We start from the raw sequence: 17,991 nt of genomic DNA, 5'->3' as shown, positions 1-17,991 counted from the left end.
GTGTTCCTTTAAGTGTGACGGACATTGGTGGTTCCTCTCTCCGTGTTCCAATAAGCGTAGGCAGGGTTTTCGTTTGTAGGAAAGGTGGCTGATGAAGCATCGTAAAACGTGATTGGCTCAGGTTTTCTGGGGTCATTTTAAGTAATGAATGACGTAGACGTTCTCGTGTTTCTGCATGCTGTCGACGATACACGTTCCTTCTGTTGACAAATGCAGGTTGACGGGCAGAGGTTTCGGGTGTGCGATACTGCACCGAGCCATGTACCTTAGCAGATGTCGGTTGGAGTACTACGTTAGCTATTTTATGGCAATGTTTTACGAGTAGTATATTGTTTTATTCCGTGCTTACACCGCGAAGCAACCGTGGCTATAAGCGGCGTACAGATGGGGAGAGGACAGCAGGAAGGAGCGGGGAACAGGGCGGGGGGGGGGGGTTAGTCTGCGTCCTGGGCCGACTTCGAGGGGAAATGTGCCGACATTCGTCTGAAAAGCCTGCCGGAAAACCAATGGAAAAACCTCAGACAGTACAGCCGGTGCTATAGGATTCGAACCCGCCACCTCCCAGTGTCTTTAGCACGACCTTGGCTTACCACCAACGAGCGGACGCTAATTGAGCATGATTGATTGATTGATTTCATCGCTAATTGAGCATATTTACGACGATCTCATTGACGTGTTCACCCGCACGAATTTTGCTTACTGCACGTTTAAACGTTTTCTCCTCCTTTTTTTTATTCTGCTTTTTGTAAGTGAACAAAATCCGTGCTCCTCCGCGTGGAAATCTCTGTTATCCCTCTGACACAAAAACTAATTCCAGTCCAAAAGATGTCTGTTATTTACGCAAAAAAAAAAAAGAATAGGCAGCGTATATAATTAACATAATGTCATAAAGGAAAGTATTTGGAGAACCTCGCTCTGTTATGGCCGCCCTCTGAACGCAGAAAGCCCGGGATGTAGCCATGCTTGGAGCTTCAGTTCGCCTCTCATGGGATGAGGGACTTTCGGCACCCCTGAACGATGGCATATCCTTATAATATGTTTGTATGTTTGTGTCTGTTTGCCATTATTTGTTTGTTTGTTTGTGTTTGTTCGCCAACGCGTTTGTTTGGTTTACGCTTATGTTTTATGTTTTTGTTTGTTCGTCTTGTTTTACGAATAAACTTTATTTCGTAAGTATCCTCTAAATGTCCCATTACGTGGAGCCAATTTAGAGCGAAATTCCAGAGAGCTTAGCGCTGCTTTCAACTGTGGGAAGTTCGTTACTGAGAGCAGAAACTCTGTTCAGCGAAACGATATGAGAAGCGCTAATCTATCTTCCTATAGTGACAGACAATAAGCGCCCATGATGCAACGCGTGCGCATGGAACACTGGGATTTCTTGAAATCGTCTAATCCCGCATGATGTCGCGGATAAATTAGGAAATTTTCCTCTCCCGGTCACACGAGAGCAGGTGTTTATACCCGCACGGCACTCGAGCGACAAACGGATCTAATTAGAACGGACCCAGTTTGAAAAGGTCAATATTTGAAAGAGCCCGTCTGGGGAATAATATGTGCGTGTAGTCTCCGCAAGGGGGACACGAGTCGTTATGAGTATGCCCATATTAAATATTGGAGCGATAGCTTTACGAAATAAACGGGAGTCAGGTCTTAAGTGGAATGGCACATAGCCCACATTGTGCCAATTAATATATATATATATATATATATATTACGCTTCGGTAGTGAAGAGTGTGACATTCTTTTTATCGCTATCTTAAGAGGAGTGGAGAGTTTTCTTTCAGCTCCACGTTAACCGACGCGAAGCAGCTGTAGCCCTTGAGCGGTGTACAAATTTAGAAAGTACAGCAGAAAGGCGAGGAAGAGAGAGAGAACGTTAAACGCGTCCTGGGCCGACTTCAGGGTGTAATGTACCGATATCTGTCTGGAAATCTGCCGACAAGCCCGGAGGAAACATAGGTTGGTGGTAGGATTCGAACCCAGTGTACCCCCCAGACTGCCAACATGTTCTTGACGCTTATTTTCAGAGAGATCACCTGGAATATTTAATCCAGTTAAGTACACGAAGAGCAAACGACATCGCCGCATGATCGAACTATCGTTATTTACATTTTGTCCTCACACCAATTTTGACAGTTGCCCACTCTATCGAATGCGTAACACACAAGCAATATCCTTGTTTATATCATCCGAACAACAAACAAAACATGCGTTTTTCTTTGTTTTTGTGCTTCACATCGGAAGAAATACGCGTGTTATTGCTCGTCTTTACACAGTGTGAGAGCAATGGCTGATATGAAAAAAAAAAAAAAAAGATTGAAACAATAAAGAAGAAGTAACAACGAGGCGTAAGAATAAGAGGGACAGAAAAACGGTTAAAGGCAAATGGGGCTCCTGCGCACAAAAAAAGATGGAAGAAATTGTGCTTTTTAACGCGCTTGATGGCGAAGGATATATAGCCTTATTATCGTATTTTTTATCGCGCCACTTTATTTTTGCGGAGGAAAGCTGGGCTTCACCGATTACAGTTGCGCGTGTTTCCCCCCGTTCCTTTCTGTGAGGATATAAAAATGGCGCAATCTCCCTCCCAGAAATAGCGATGAACGACAAGAAGAAGAAGAAAAAAAAATGTCATAAGCGCGGTTGTTAAATTGTTTCTTTCGCTCGCTTTGCGAGCGAGGCTGTAACGAAAAATGAAAAGAAAAGACAATGTATGCGTGCATAAAGGATGGTGTAGCAGATGTAAACGGTGCAGACGAGGTGCAGAACGCGCAGACAGCTTGCTATCTGATAGGCTTGACGGCGAACACGTCTTTTCGTTCGATTCGGCCGCGTTCCAGAGGGCAGCAGCTGTGCCTGAGGGCCCTTCTGGAACGTCTCACAGTTCCTCACGTCCTTCAGGCGGCTGACGTGGACGGAATGAAAATGCTCCAAAATGCCGTCTTTCTCTCTTTCCCGGTTACGAGTTTTCGTTTTGCACGTCTATCATTCTTGTGCATGTGAATCTGAGTCTGTTACTCGAAGCAGACTGGCAGTGTCGGATGTTCGCGCGAACGAGAGGCTTCGGGTTAGATAAAACAGATATGAAAGTACTTAATCGCGTTTTCTTCTAATGCGATCGTTAATGTTCCAGTCGAGTTAATGCAATTACGCTAACAAATTACCTGATCCAATCCAGTCTTTATATTTTGTGACACTGCGCGCGGACAACCGCCTGCTCTTAATAATGGGCGGGAAATTAATACGCGGAATTACTGCTCTACTGCATCATATGCGAATAATGCATCAGGTACGTCGGCAGTTGCTTTAAGACCAGTATAGACTGTAACGCTTTCGAACAATGCACGAGTTATAAGGTCCTCTCGATTTGGCTGCACTGGTAATGGAAAGTATTCCGCGGTGTTGCCATAAGTGTGCTGTGTCGGTTCAGAGTTCAAGCGCAGCTTGAACACTAGCGCTTCGCACTAGCTTCTAAAGTACAAGGGCGTCTACTGGCCAACATTCTGTTCTTGGTACTCGCGCTATTGGTTCTAGATTCTAAGTGGTGGTGAATTTCAAACGACAGTGATGTCCTTTTCCATGACGCCCACATCAAGTATATGCTCTATGTAGATGCACTCTTGCAAGTGTAGGCTGGCCGTGAGCTAGTCCAGAACTATAGGCACGCACTTTTACAAAACGAAGAGCGCAGGGCGTGTGCGGCACTGGAACAAGGAATAGGAAAGTGTTTCTTCAACTGGTACAGCGGGTGGAGCCAAATCGAATGGACATATGTCGTGTATTCATACGAGCGACATCCCCCCCGGAATATTCCGGTGGAAGAAACAGGGAAAAGCTGCTCACGGAGGAGAAGTTTCGCGAGTGGCGTACTGCGCACTTAGCATAGCAGACGACACAGTCTGCGTCTTTTCCTGTCGTCTGCTACAGAATATCTTGTGACCACGCCACCACGCCGCGTGATATTCTCCACGCTATACGGCAGTGCGCGAAAAGACATGACGTCGCGCGCACGCGCTTACGTGGCAGCAGAAAGCTGTGACGTTTTTCGCGGATCACGTGACTCCGGCACGCGCCTGTACGCGCCTCATCGGCGAATGAACACGAGAAAAGGGCATTACGTAAAACCCTCGACGTTGCAGTTTTTTTTTTTTTGCCAAATACCGAGGGCACGTTGACGATTTGGATTCACCGAGAATAATAGCATTCTTGTTCCACCATTGACAGCCATGATTTCCAAGGCAACGCATTCCGGTCCACCCAGCAGAAACTAAATGGCGTTTCGTGGAATTCATCTGGAAGAATGTCGACTGAAATTTCGTCACAACTTTTGTCTCTTCATGCAGGAACTGGTGTTGCCACGGACGCCGCGTGAGGGATTCACAGACTGCGAGGATAGTCATGGGTAAGTTACTTAAAAATGTAATTAAGTCATATTTACTCGCACAATTTCGCACTACTACAAGCTTAGTTACTGCTTTTTTTTCGAAATGTGGCTCGTTACGGCTACAGATACCGAATTCAAATTACTGCGACCAATGTTAGCAACCAAGTGCGACCAAGACAGTTAGCATGCGACTCTCGAAGACTTTTTTTTAGGACCTCTAACTTTTCCCCCCGAAACTACATCGCATGACCGTTACACCCACTTTGAAGGTGTCGTCGGCTACAAACTACTTTCCCAGAAAAAAATCGTTACTGCAACGAGCTACTGAAAATGCGCCCGGAAGGGTAGCCAAGAATTTCGTAAGCATTAGCATTTGTTTACAAACAAGCTTTCTTGCACCAAACTGAACTTCTTTAGTAGACCAACAGGGCTTAAGCCGAAGCCGGAAAACTAGCAGTGACGTCACATGGATAGCTCCCGAATTTTTCTTCTTGCTTCCACGTCTTCGTGACACACTACATGAACCTATATATTTGCACCTTTGACAGCTTGATATTTGCGTGTGTTTCATTACGCGATTACTCGCATTGAACTGTACATCGAAGTACTGAGTAAAGAGGAATTATTTTGTTACGCATCGTAGCTGGCGAGATACAAAATATTGAGCACACTGGGGGATTCCTTCGCTGCAAATAATTGTCTCTCGGATATTTGCTTATCCGCCATAACGATTCCACGAAGAATGACTTCTTTCCCGGATGCTCAGCAAACTGAAACAAAGCGTCTTCTTAGTCACATTACACTCTAAGAAAAAAAAAGGAGTAAAACAGGGAGTAATTGCAACGTCTACTCCCCTAGTCTGCCAATTACTCCCCATTTTAGTCCCCTAACCCGACATTTAGTCCCGACATTTACTCCTCAGGACTGCAAATTGTCACTAAACTTCGCGAATGGTCTCCTGAATGCAACAGTCTAGGTAAATATGTGCCCTTGGTCAATTTGAACGACATAAGGCTGTATAACTCAGACAATGTAGCAGTTTTCCAGCCACACAGAGTAAGAAATAGTTAGCGCATCTTTCTTCGCAAATTGTGCCCTAGTATGGCGCAAGATTTTATATCACTCGATATATCACGGTTGACGGTTTGCTTCAAAGTATTTTCATGCATGCGCACGAATTATGTACCTGGGACTCTTACAACAGCGCGTGAAATGCAGTCTCCACCCTGTGACATTCATTTACTCCCGTGCATTTACTCCCGAAAGGGACTATTTTTTGTGGCAATGCATTTAGTCCCCAAAAGGAGTAAAAGTACTCCTTTTTTTCCTTAGAGTGTACACGATCATTCCTCTCTTATAGAACACCGAGAAAAGTATCCAAAGAAACGGCGGTAAACGCATCAACGCAGCATGGTGGCGGGATATTCCGTCACGGTACCCATTCACCTCTTTAACGTACGGCGGGACAGCATATGTCAAGGAAAGAGAGATGGTTCTTATACTACAGACAATAGACAGCCTTCCATGGCGAATGAATTGGCCACCACTGTTTCCCGCATCTGAACAAAGACCGATCAATGAACGATGCCCAATTGAGTCTCTCCAGAGACACCTCAGCAGGGATCTTCGCTTCTTCCCCCGCTTTATTTTTGCGGTGGTCAATCCTGCTACCGATTGAAGAACGCTGTTTCCGGGAACGTATAAGCAAGAAGATCCGAAGCCAGATAAAGAAGTCAATGTGTTCCCGGGAATCGAACCCGGTTCCTCTTGATTATACTCGCATCTTATATATACTGATTGATGAGAGTGCATGAACGCCGACTGGTGGTCTATGGATTGATAAGGATGTTCACCGACGGTTGCTATCGTTACTCCGTGTGCGGATGTTTTTTTTTGTGGGAACGACGTAATCGCGTTTTATTGGTGTTTCCTCGGTAACAGTAACGCGTTTATGATAGGCGTTGTTGCTTTCATGCGCTAAACAGGTTTTCGTGATCGATATCTTTCTGTTTCGCTCGTGTCGTGGGGGTCCAACAGTGTACTACGCTGGTGAAACCATATTTGGCAGCGCGGGTTACGAATTCGCGAAATGCAGTCTCACGTTAGACCTCCATCACACTTGCTCTTCCTACTGAGCCTATGACGTCACGAGCCTGGGTCAACCACGGATAAGCAATGCCGATGCGAGGTGAGGCGTCTATAGGGTTTATTCACTGACGTCATCTCGCCGCCATACTGTAGGTCCCTCGAAGTTATGTTCCCGCATTAGTTCGTTGCTATATGCTTTTTGGGTGACTGTTAACTTCGAAAACATGGAAATTGTTTGGATATGCTACAAATCACACTGCACCTTGAAGCACCAAATATACGGTGGGTGCGATATGATTAGCGGCTTGGATGCGACCTACAAAATGGCGGCCGATGCTGCACATCTGCCTGCAAGCGACAGTGGCGGTCTCATGCGGGTGACGTCATGCGAATAAACCCTATTCTAAAGCGCTTCTTGACCCTTGTTCTTTCGTCGAGCCAATGTGTTTGATGATGCGCGAGTTTTCTTTGCCGTCAAACTATACGTCACGCGTGAGTTACACAAGGTAAAGTATATAATGTAGAAGTCAATATAAACTGCGAGGCAAACTACGAGGAATCCGCACAAGAAGGAGGAAAGTGCTGGCAAACTGAGAGAAAAACCGCTAGGATAATTACGAGACGAATTGCGAGGAAAACTGCGAGGAAAGAAAAAAAAAAAAAAAAACAGCACGGACGCCAGCAAGGCAAGCAGCGAGATATACTGCAAGATATATATCGCAAAATTCGCCACAAGAAAAAAGCAACTGTGGCTACGAGCGGCAAGTGCACCGATGGGGAGCGGACAATAGCCAGGAGTCCTGACGCGATTTCAAAAGGCTCGTGTCCTTCTGTCGGAAAACATCGCCGCGAGGTAAACCGCATGGAGCGCTTTTGCCAACTGAATGGCAGCAGAACTTGAAAGGAACGGTGACCTACTAAGCGAACAATAGACGACGGACCGATGAGCCGGTTTCTGCCAAGGGTAGATATTTAGTCTGAGGAGAGGAAGTGACACCACCCGACGGAACCGTGTGCGCCAATGAAAACACGCTTCACAGGAAATGCCACAAGCACGTGACAAAGTCACCTGTAATCATGCCTGTGACCGTTTCTTTTCTGTTTTTTTTTTTTTTTTTTGGGCTTTGCTTTCTTCGCCCTGCCTACTAGAAGGACACGAGCGGACTTCGACGCGGATATCGCAGGTTTCAAAGAGGCCACCCCTTTGGAACGTTAAACTTGTTCAGTATAAGGACATCAACTTAAAATATATCCTTTGCCAGGAGGTGGCAAGGTGTGTGCAAAGCGAAGGTGACTAAATGAAACATCAAAATGGTTATTTGTGGCACATGCCAAATCGGAAATGTGTGAGGAGATAACGGTAATAAAAATGCAGTCTGATATTTCTTTAGTGAGCATTGCTAGAAGCACTCATAAGCCAACATCACAGGCTGCGGCCTCGTAGTCCCACATTTCATCAGTGTACGAGCAATGTGTCAGTAAATAAATACTAATAATAAATAATAATAATAACATTTTCTTCGTAACTCAAAATTTATTGTAAACACTGATTTCTAGATGTTATTAGCACCGTACTTTTTCAAGAACCGCTAAAATATCATTTACGTTACTAAACAATGCCTACAGCAGTTTACTACAATAAGCATTGCCACATCGCGTGCAACAAGCGGTGGTAAACGCTAGGCGGACGCTTCACCATGACAACCTCAACGTGGACATTCTGCTCCACGCGGTTGCAAGCTTCGATACCGTTCCGTTCACGCTGAGTTGGCGCTCCGTTGGCCCGATTCAGTTGGCAAAAGTTGCTCCATGCGGTTGCCGCCTACGCTGTAAGCAAACGCGCAAGATAAACTAAAAAGGAAAGTAGCCTTGTTGGTTTCGTTCCCGTGAAACACACTCAGAAGGATGACTCTATTCTATAGACTCGACGAGACTCAACCCGGGACTCTGTGGTGGTGATGGTGAAAAGGGCTCGCCGTTGTCACAGAGGTGGGTCTCGGCTTAACTCCAGCACTCACATTCATTAGCGCTCGTATGATCCGCTGTCCGCTTTTTCTCAACGATCAGCTACGACTGCTCTTACCAAATGCAATTTAACGGCTTTCTTTAAGCCGAGATAACTCTCGAAAGTCCTCCTCCTTCTTTCCCACTTTCTTTTTATTTTTTTGTTATTTCGCTTTGCTTTGTGGGGGCAGAAGTCGCACTTCAATTCGAGAATGACTTCTTTTCTTAAGAAGAAAAGAACATCTTCGGGGGGAATCGTCAGGAAAAGAAACAGAAGGAAATAAAAGTAACCGAAAAAGGACAACGTAAAAAAGGAGAGAGTGACAGAATTGGCTGATCTCGATACTTGAGGACGACAGAGGAGGATTTTGCCTCGAGTGTCGCGCGGATTCCCAGCAGCAGAAAGGAAAGTTGAAAGAAGAGAAAATGCTTCACCACAGAAAAGAAACGTTTTTGCAAAGCGAGAAGGATAATCTTGGCGAATTTGAGGTGGTAAAGGGTCCTCCTAACGGTCACGAGGCTGCGGGCTCAAACTTGAACGAACTTTGCGCGGTGTTTGTTGGCTGGTTGTGTACCTGCCGATCGTTGCTCGATGGGACCGACTTCATGGACAACTCTGTCGACATTCGTCTCACAGCGTCCACTGAAAACCCAGGAGAAACCAAGAAAAGCCATTACGAAGGAGATAGCAGTACTTGTTTCCTTTCTGCGCTTTACAACTTCCGAAATAAAGCCCGATATCGTAACGGGAAACGTGCGAAAAAGCCCGAAAAGAACTCTTTTTTCGGAGTACTGTCAAGGACACGCGCAACTGCATTCACTCTCGAGGAGGCAGACGGAATCTTGAACCTGAAAGTGGGAAAAGTTTCAAAAACGGGGTTCCCCGTTAGCGTTGACGAAGCGCTACAATCCCTGTCAAATTGAAGCGAAACAAAGAATTTGTGCAAGCGCTGCGAAAGTGTCACATAGTATGTTTCCCTTCTTCGGAGTTGCTGTGACGCATTTATCTTCCACTTTGCCCGTCGTTCAGCAGAGAGAGAGAGATAGAGAGAGAGAGGTCTGTATCGCCATTTGAAGTCGTCTTTTGTTCGCCTCGGACAGATTGTCGCCCGGAAAAATGGGAATTGGATGCTCCCGCTTTAAAAGAGGATGCTGGAACGGGATGCGTCGTGCTTTATGTCCACCGGAAATTATGTGGGAGGTACTTTCAAACTGGACTTTGAGTACTCATCTACTGTAGTTCTTAAAGGAGTTTTGGCTTTTGGCTGCGGCGGAATGTGCAACAAACAGTAATGCCTTTGACTCGTTCCCGTAAGCGAGTCCCCCTCAGTGCCGAACGAATTTTAAATGGGAAATGATCCATTCCGGCTATTCGCACTATAGGACATTGATCTTCGCTGTCAAGACAATAGTGAGTTTTAGTGCATTGTACGTTGTCGCCTTTGCGTACGTAAGGGATAGCGGGGTGGTTCTGCGCACTGCGCGAAGCTCTGTTTTGCGCATGCGCAGAACTAGCGTTGGTGGTTCTGCACACGCAAAACAAAGAGCTTCGCGAAGTCCGCAGAACCACAATGCTATCGTTTACGTTCGCAAAGGCAATATCGATATATCGCGTTACTTATTGCGATACAACTCACTAATAGCGAGTTTCACTATAACGTACGCTGTCGCCTTTGCGTACGTAAGTGATAACGTACTTCATACTAAAACTCACTAATGTCTGGGGACATCGCGAGGCGATACTCCGCACCCTATCGCCGTGACACATCGCGCTACTCATCAGGAAAATAGTGTCATTGTTGCGGTTGCTCGCAACACTGATGCGTCGTGGCAGGTTTTGTAGGGCGTGTTTGAAAAATTAAATTACGGCAGCGACGATATTTTGCCCGGTGGATCCTGCGAGATTACTCGATGAATGAAGATATACCCGATAAACTAGTCCTGTACTTACAAAATAGATCTATCGGCGTGTGGCCGAGTAGCTGGAGCATCCGCTCCTCCGATTGATTTAACTCCCGAGAAGGATTTTTAAGTGCAATCTTGATTCATTAAAAACGTCGCACACTTTTAAAACACTCGGGACGTGTGTCGGAAGCGGCATTAAAAATTTTAACGGTCTGAGTTGGCCTACAAAGTTTAGTAATTGGTCCTAGAGAGAGATAATCATTATTTTCCCTCGCGCTATTATATGGATACAACGTACGCTAATACCGCAACAAAGACACAAAGGAAGAAGAACATATACTGCGACCAGAGCCGGCTGTCCATAGCAGGCGCAACAAACACCTTAAATAGCTTAACTTTGTATTTTCTTTTTTTGCCGCACCCACTTTGCAAAATTGGCTCTCTCGCAACACAGCCGCAATAGAAGACGAGATCCCGTTGCTGTATCATACGGTACGTGTACTTGGTGCATGCGAACGAGCCAAATGAAACCTCGGCTAGACTTCCTTCGGATATTGCCCCATACCGTTAATGGTAGAGCCGCCTATTTTGAAGCTCGTTCCGAACGTGGGTGAATACGTGAGAGAAGAATTCTCATCAACTTTCTGTGTTTCGCCAATTAGGGGTATGGCGGTGCTCTATTGATTTGTGCGTGTCGGAAAAAGGGAAAGGGGGCGTGGACATACTGGATATACAGCGTCTCTTCGTGGGCGGTAAGGTCGTGCTAAAAAAACTGGGAGCTGGTGCTGGCTGGTGGTGGTGCTGGGTTGGGATGCTATACTACAGGCTCTGTTGTCTGAACTTTACCATGGGTCTTCCGGCGCAGTTTCCCCTGAAGTCTGCCAAGAGTGCATATTAATTCACTGCCTTACACTCTTTCCTGTTCCTGCTATCCTCTGTCCATCTGTACACGGCTGACAGCCATAGTTTCTTCGCGGTGCTGATACCGAATATAAACACAAACGAGGTCATGCATGGAGACAGCGACCCTGCGTCAACGAAAGTGATAGCGGCGTATAGAGAGGAGATGCGCCCTTATAAGTGAGTGTTAGTAGAAGTACCGTATCGCTGCACTCTTTCCCTTGTACATAACCCTCTCCCATATATAAAGCTTGTTCTTGTCACCAAACCCCAGTCCCGTCGAAGGCCAGCGCTGACTGCCGAAACGTCGACCCCTATCCCTATATGTGTTAATAAGCTCCCCTTTGTGTTTCCCTGTAAGCTCTTTGTCGTCGTCTGATTTTTCCTGCTTATTTCATTCACGTGGTCAACCGCCCTCCTAAGCCTTTGAATTGTACTATACCTACAAAGGAAAAATAGCCGAAACTCTGTGGCTACACGTTTCAGCATATGTTTATAAATTGATCGTGCACTCCCAACCGAAGACAGCTGTTGTGTGTGTGGGAAAAACTTATTCAGTGGGTGGCGTAATTACAGGTGGTACGAAAACATGGCTGTATCGTTCTACTTAGAATTCGTCAGCTCGGCGCAGGGAAGTGACACGATCTTGGGTCGGCGCTGACAGTGTGTCTCAGCGAGACACCAGTGTTCCACGGTGACGGCGTCACCTGTGGAGGCCGCAGTGCGAGCCAGCAAGTACATAGACAAAGGAAAAATAGCCGAAGCTCTATGGCTGCACGTAATCAATTTATAAGGATATGCTCAATATGTTTATAAATTGATCGTGCACTCCCAGATGACCTTGGTAGCTACCACCTACACTCGCTTTACGGTTTGCTGACGTTTGTCAGCGAAGGGAGGCCATCTAAAGGGGGAAAAAAAAAGAGATTATTTTTATTATTATTGTATTATGCATTAACGTGACTCTATGCCTCGACAACCAATCTAATTTAAGAGCACCATTCCGAAATGCTCCGTGCAAACCGTACCGTGTCGCTGAGCGAGCTCGACAAACGGCTGACAAACTCTTACACGTATAGAGCTACCCTCTCCTTGTATGTATACGTATAAACTTATTTGTTGAAACAACTTTAAGCGCGACATTTTTCTGTTTTTCTTTCTCGCATTAATTATCTCCCAAGCCCTAGGTGTCGTCCTAACAAAGTCGGCAACCAGCGAAAGGGAGCAATTACGTTTTCTCGTTTCGTAGAAAGGGCGCTTCCGGCGCTCTTCTATTAAAGTCCTTTTCTCGGTCTCACGTAAATACCCCGTAGGAATTTCGTGCCAGTCCGCTAGAGATAGGAAGTGTTAAAAGAGGAAACAATGATTATACACCGAGCTGGGACGTTTAAGTACTCTTCTAAAGCGCTTTCACTCTTTCCCCCGGCGGCGTGGTACGCCCTCCTCCACCCCCCAGGAACAAAGCAAAGTAGTAAATGAGTCGAGCTGCGAGAACAACTTTTCTGCAAAGCGTTATCGGGGGGCAAGGGTCAATTTTAGAACAACTAGACTGGCTTAACTTTAGCACTTCAACTTCTTCAACTTCAACTTCTAGCCTAAAGGAACGGTCGCATCCGTTCCAGTCGATTTCACGATTTGTGATGGTGATAACATTTTCTTTTAACAGACTTTTCAACCAATGAAAACGAAGCCTCGCAGTTTGTTTTGTGGCGACACTAATAACTGTGCATGGACGCAATTTTTCATCAATAACTCCGGTGCGCAGTAGAATTAGTGCATCATGTAATCAACTCTTTGTATCAAAGTGTCCAACATACTCTCTCTCCCCCCCTCTGTTTTGTTATTGGTTTTATCTGCCAAGTGCATGTCTGGTAATTTTTTCTTAAGTTAATTTCGAAATTAATTAACTAACGAAACTAACTTCGCGCTTCATAAAGTGTTGCCAAGCGATATAGATTACAAAAATACGTCGAATGCACGGCTCTAAAGTTTGGTGATCTAAATACTATTCTTCTTTCAATACGTATAGCTCGGTGCATGCAACACGGGTTGCAGCCGCGACGAGACCTAATGCAAGTGCTTGGTTCACCTCACCTCAATGAACGCCTCAATGAGCGTCGCCAAAACACGAATTGCGCGCACAGGAATTAACAACGGACTTTCTCTTGGGCGACAGTTGTGCTGAAGACATGTTCCACGTGCGTCTTTCACAACAGTAAGCGTACTAGAATGGTCCTAACAGAACCTGCTTGCTGAAGTCAGATACTGCATGGTGACACCAGACGTTCTGCTAGTCATGCTTCTTCCTAAAACATAAGCAGAACTGAAAGCATAACTCTTCCAAAAGAGGCTTTTTCGGAGAACAAATACGTCTTGGTCCGGAAGCGTTCATTTGGTCGCAGCGTTCACAAATGTTCCCCTTCTTTCAGAGTTGGAAGAAATGGGATTCCTCCAGTAACGCGAGGGAAAACAGTTTCTCCGTTATGCAGATTGAAGTTTTCCGGAACGACCTTTCTCAATTGTGAGCGCTGCCTTCGAAGACTATTCCTATTCAGGCGCCGGTAAGAATATTTTCGTTTCATAAAGGTCCGCGATATTCGCCACTGGAAGATGAAATTCCTTTCGGGATTTCAGGAATGTCGGTGCCCTCCCTGCAAGCTATACTTTGCATCCGTATCACCTGTGGTGGTTGATGAGATCCGGCATACTAAAAGCTGCGAGGGATTTGTCAGGGGCTGGCGAGGAGAGATAGATAGATAGAGATACATGATGACGATGATATGGGGATGACTTCCGCCTCATTGAGCAGAATGCTACCCCATTGCTATTGGGGAAAAATGAAAGGATGGTGATGAGGATGATACTGACGACGCGAGGAGGTCACTATATCGCTTTGGAAATCTAGTTGACACGGGTCAATCAATGACTGGTTGGAATGTTTCGGCAGCAGTTGCATGCCATGCACCACTTGTGTGGTACTGAGCGTCTGTTCCTTGGTTGCAGCTTCGAGGCCGTGCAAAAGAGTGGAAGGTGGTGTGTTCGAACCCTACCACCGGGGGCGGATCCAGGATTCTTCTATTGAGGGGGTCCAGCCATGAACAGCATGCTAAATGGGCGATCTAGGGTCAATTAAACTGTATGTGAAGACACAAATTGAGAAGGCGGTCAGGAGATCCGGACCCCCTCTCGATCCGCCCCTGCCTATACCCAGGGTTTCGGTTTTAATCGAAAAACATACGCCGGGTAAATTTTCCCTCATTCGGTTTTAATCGAAAAACACCGAATACAAACGGACATGAGAGAGGTAAATTGCTGCACATGCCCAGCAAGTTGATGCAGATCAGAAAGCCACACAGAATACCATACAATACCATACCATACCGTACCATACCATACGGTTGTGAAAATTGTCCGCTTACTTTTTTCGTTAACCGTAAAACGCCACAGCAGCGAACAACGCCATGTTGAATGAGTGCCGTGCGGAAACTACACTGTGATTTTTATTCGCCGATAACTGCCGGGTGAACCATATGCACGCCAGGAAAAACATCGAAAAACACCGATTTTGTGAAAATCGATAAACATCGAAAAACATACGCCGAATCCGCCGAAAAATAAAAGCCGAAAACGCGGAACCCTACACCACAGGCTGTCTCAGGTTTTCCCTGGGTTCTCCGGCATATACCTTACAGATGGCACAGTTATACCCGTGAAGTCGTCCCAGAACGCAGACTAACCCTCCTGTCTCTCACTTTTTTTCCTGCTGTCCTTCCGCAGTCTGTCCAAATGTGTCAGTGAGCTTCTTCGCGGTGCGCGCGCACACACAAAAGGCTACTTTGCTTCGTGCTGTGACTTTCTTTCGCGCAGTGTGTTCAGGCTGTGACCGCATGTTGACTGTTTCATGGTTGCCAGCTAGCGGTCTGTTCAGAAGTTTAATGGATAGGCTCTGACGCACAAGGGGACGTTAAACAGTGCGAGCGCTATTCGTCATATTGTGTTTCATGAGACAGGAAAACAAACAAAGAGAAATATTTGCGACATTGCGTTTACTCTGTTTCTTATATTCAAATTCAATCGCCAATCGATTAAATTACAAATAAAACAAAGAACACTGTGAGGCAGGAAATTCCGTCATTGTCTAACTTGTCTCGTGTCTTCCCTCTGTTTTGCGGCGGACTTTTAGGAGGGATGCCGGCTGAAAGGCCGCAATGAAAGTAGTTGAAAAAGATGAACGATTGCTGGAAAATCATCTAACCCTTATCTACTTATATGTCGTGAAACCCAGCGTGGTTTTCTGAACTTGTTTTAAAACTCTCAGAGTTTCCCTTTAATAAAACAAAGAAAACAGGGTCTTTGCAGTTCCAGCCCTGACAGAAAGAAGAATCGCAGTTTTGAACCCGAGATAAAACGACAGGAGCCGACAGCAGCGCCACCGCAATTGGGGGGTGGATGATTGATGTTGATTGATGAGGGAAACAACGCCCCCTGACGGCGCTGATTATACTTATGCTCAAATATGAAACAGTTTCCATCTCAAACACGAAGTTAAGTTTAAGGACGACGACAGTGAAACTTCCGCTTTCATAATCCTCATTGTTGATGACTCGGCATTTTGGGTTCCGCCATTCGTCGCACGTTGATATACATTTATGTATACGCAGCTGTTACATATTATGAGATGTGAACAGGAGGGAAAGTAATAAAAAAGGTGGCTTACTCTGTTTAAGAGAGCGTTAGAGAGAATTTAACGAGGATGTCTTGCGTTATACAACCCTGGAGGCACCGCTTTGTTCGGGTCAAGGGAACTTTGTAACTTTTTTTTATTGCATTAATTCCCTCATACAGAACCGTCCTGAGGCGAGTTTGCGCTCGGCGCTGTGTAAACGTTGAAGCGTCCCTCCCTCTCCCCCTCTCCCCCTCTCCCTCACTGCCTTCAGAAGTTCAGTAAACAAAGAAAAGAAAACGCTCAATTGCACTGCAGAGATCGTAAATTCAAATTCTCTTCATTCACGCTTCGGTACTGTCCAACCAACCTGCCAAGGCCTGCCGTTCGGCGCCCCCCCTGACGAGGGCGTCAGGGGCGGCTGCCCCTCTCGCACCCCCCATCGGAACGGCTCTGTCACCTTCTTTTCCTCCCCTCCTCTTCGCATCTTACACTAATATCACTTCGCGGCCGCCCGACCTTCCTTAAACCGGCGGTCCGCACGCAATACCAAAGGTAAACGAACCAAACAAAGCCCGTCATCGTCATCATCAAACTCGGTCACGATCGTTCCTGTGCTGCCGTCGGGGTCACAGTACAGTACAAAGTGTTTCAGTTTCATTTCAGACTAATTCAAGCACAGATTCCAGACAAAACTTGCTCAGTACATTTTATCAACGCTCAATCGAGTCTTCACTCGCACTTATCTCAGTTCTAGTACTGTAGGGTTCCGCGTTTTCGGCATTTACCGAAAAAATGCCGGAAAACATCTGCCGGATGTATTTCTAGAAATTTGCCATATTCCGAAAACTTCCGAATATACTCTTACATATGATGCTACAAGCCGGAAATTCCAGTACTCGATTGCACTTCTTTCTTTATTTTTTATTTTTTTTTCAGTGGAACCCTCCAACAAAGGAAAGGGAATTATTCGCGTTCTCAGTGTCCTAATGCTAAGCTGCCCTCCTGGCATGAGTTACTATAGCTGCCGATTTTCCGGCACCTATTATTGGCGCGAACGTTTTAAAATGTCGAAAATATTCGAATTTGACAATTGACAACATACGTGAATGCCGAAAAACGCGCGCCGAATCTCCCCAGGAATAAATGCCGGAAAACGCGGAACCCTACAGTGAGAGAGAGAGAGAGAGAGAGAGAAATACATGATGACGATGACATGGGGATGACTTCCGCTCATTGAGCGGAACCCTACAAGTTAGTATACGTCACCATGAAACTGGATGGGAACGTGCAGTTCGTTTTCGTTATCACAAAAGCTACGTACCCCTGCCTGATGAAATTCTTCACGTACCTCTAAGGGACTTTTCCTCTCTCTTTCTCTTTTTTTTCCGGCTCCGTAGACTAACTTTTGGCTTTGGAAAGAATCGACACGAGACCTGTCGCAGACACGCGATGAGCGCCGGATCACAGCGCTCTCGTGCGTCCTGTTATTGGACGAAGACTCTATAGTCACAGTTCTCACTGACATTTTTACATTTTCGCTTGACATTGACTCCCCGCGCGTCTGCGACAGGTCCCGCGAAAGTTAGTCTTTGGAGCCGGAAAAAAAGAAAAAAAAAGAAAGAAAAAAGATCCGTTAGAGGCAAAAAGTTGCAATCAACGGGTTTCGTGTCGTTGTATCGCCCGCTACAACGTTCTCATTGACATTTCCGCACCAATCGTTATAATAATCGTTATCGTTATAATCGTTATAAAAAAAACTAATTAATTTCACTAATTTATTTATTTATTTATATACCCTCACGGTCAAGAAGGCATTATACAGGGGAGAGGCATCATAGACAAAACGAGACACGTATCAAAATAACGTAATATAATTACACGTGTGGCAAGTACATGGCATTATTTGTGAAACACATATAAGTTATACGCACCTAAAGCACGATATTACACAAATAAGTAATACAGTAACATGTAACAAATGTAAACATGTAAACGAGAATTAACTAATTACGAAACAAAAAAAATAGTTTGAATATCCTCACGC

The 17,991-nt window shown here is 45.6% G+C and overlaps 1 protein-coding gene and 1 long non-coding RNA gene across 2 annotated transcripts in view; one reads left to right on the top strand and one right to left on the bottom strand.

Annotated features, from left to right (window-relative positions):
• The window catches only part of LOC135394995 (guanylate cyclase soluble subunit alpha-1-like), a 70,954-nt gene that overhangs the window by 22,563 nt on the left and 30,400 nt on the right, over nucleotides 1–17,991 (bottom strand). The gene's annotated exons all lie outside the window — the stretch shown is intronic.
• LOC135394996 (uncharacterized) overlaps nucleotides 1–17,991 on the top strand; it is a 39,283-nt gene that overhangs the window by 17,459 nt on the left and 3,833 nt on the right. Inside the window, exons 2-3 of the long non-coding RNA XR_010422986.1 lie at nucleotides 4,344–4,402; nucleotides 13,711–13,842. This is a non-coding gene — a long non-coding RNA (uncharacterized LOC135394996). The remainder of the gene's footprint in view (nucleotides 1–4,343; nucleotides 4,403–13,710; nucleotides 13,843–17,991) is intronic.

This window comes from Ornithodoros turicata, chromosome 5 (genome assembly GCF_037126465.1).
Source record: "Ornithodoros turicata isolate Travis chromosome 5, ASM3712646v1, whole genome shotgun sequence".
Taxonomy (NCBI): Eukaryota; Metazoa; Arthropoda; class Arachnida; order Ixodida; family Argasidae; genus Ornithodoros; species Ornithodoros turicata.
Note: the sequence above shows the minus strand (reverse complement) of the source record. Positions and strands in the feature narration are given on the sequence as shown.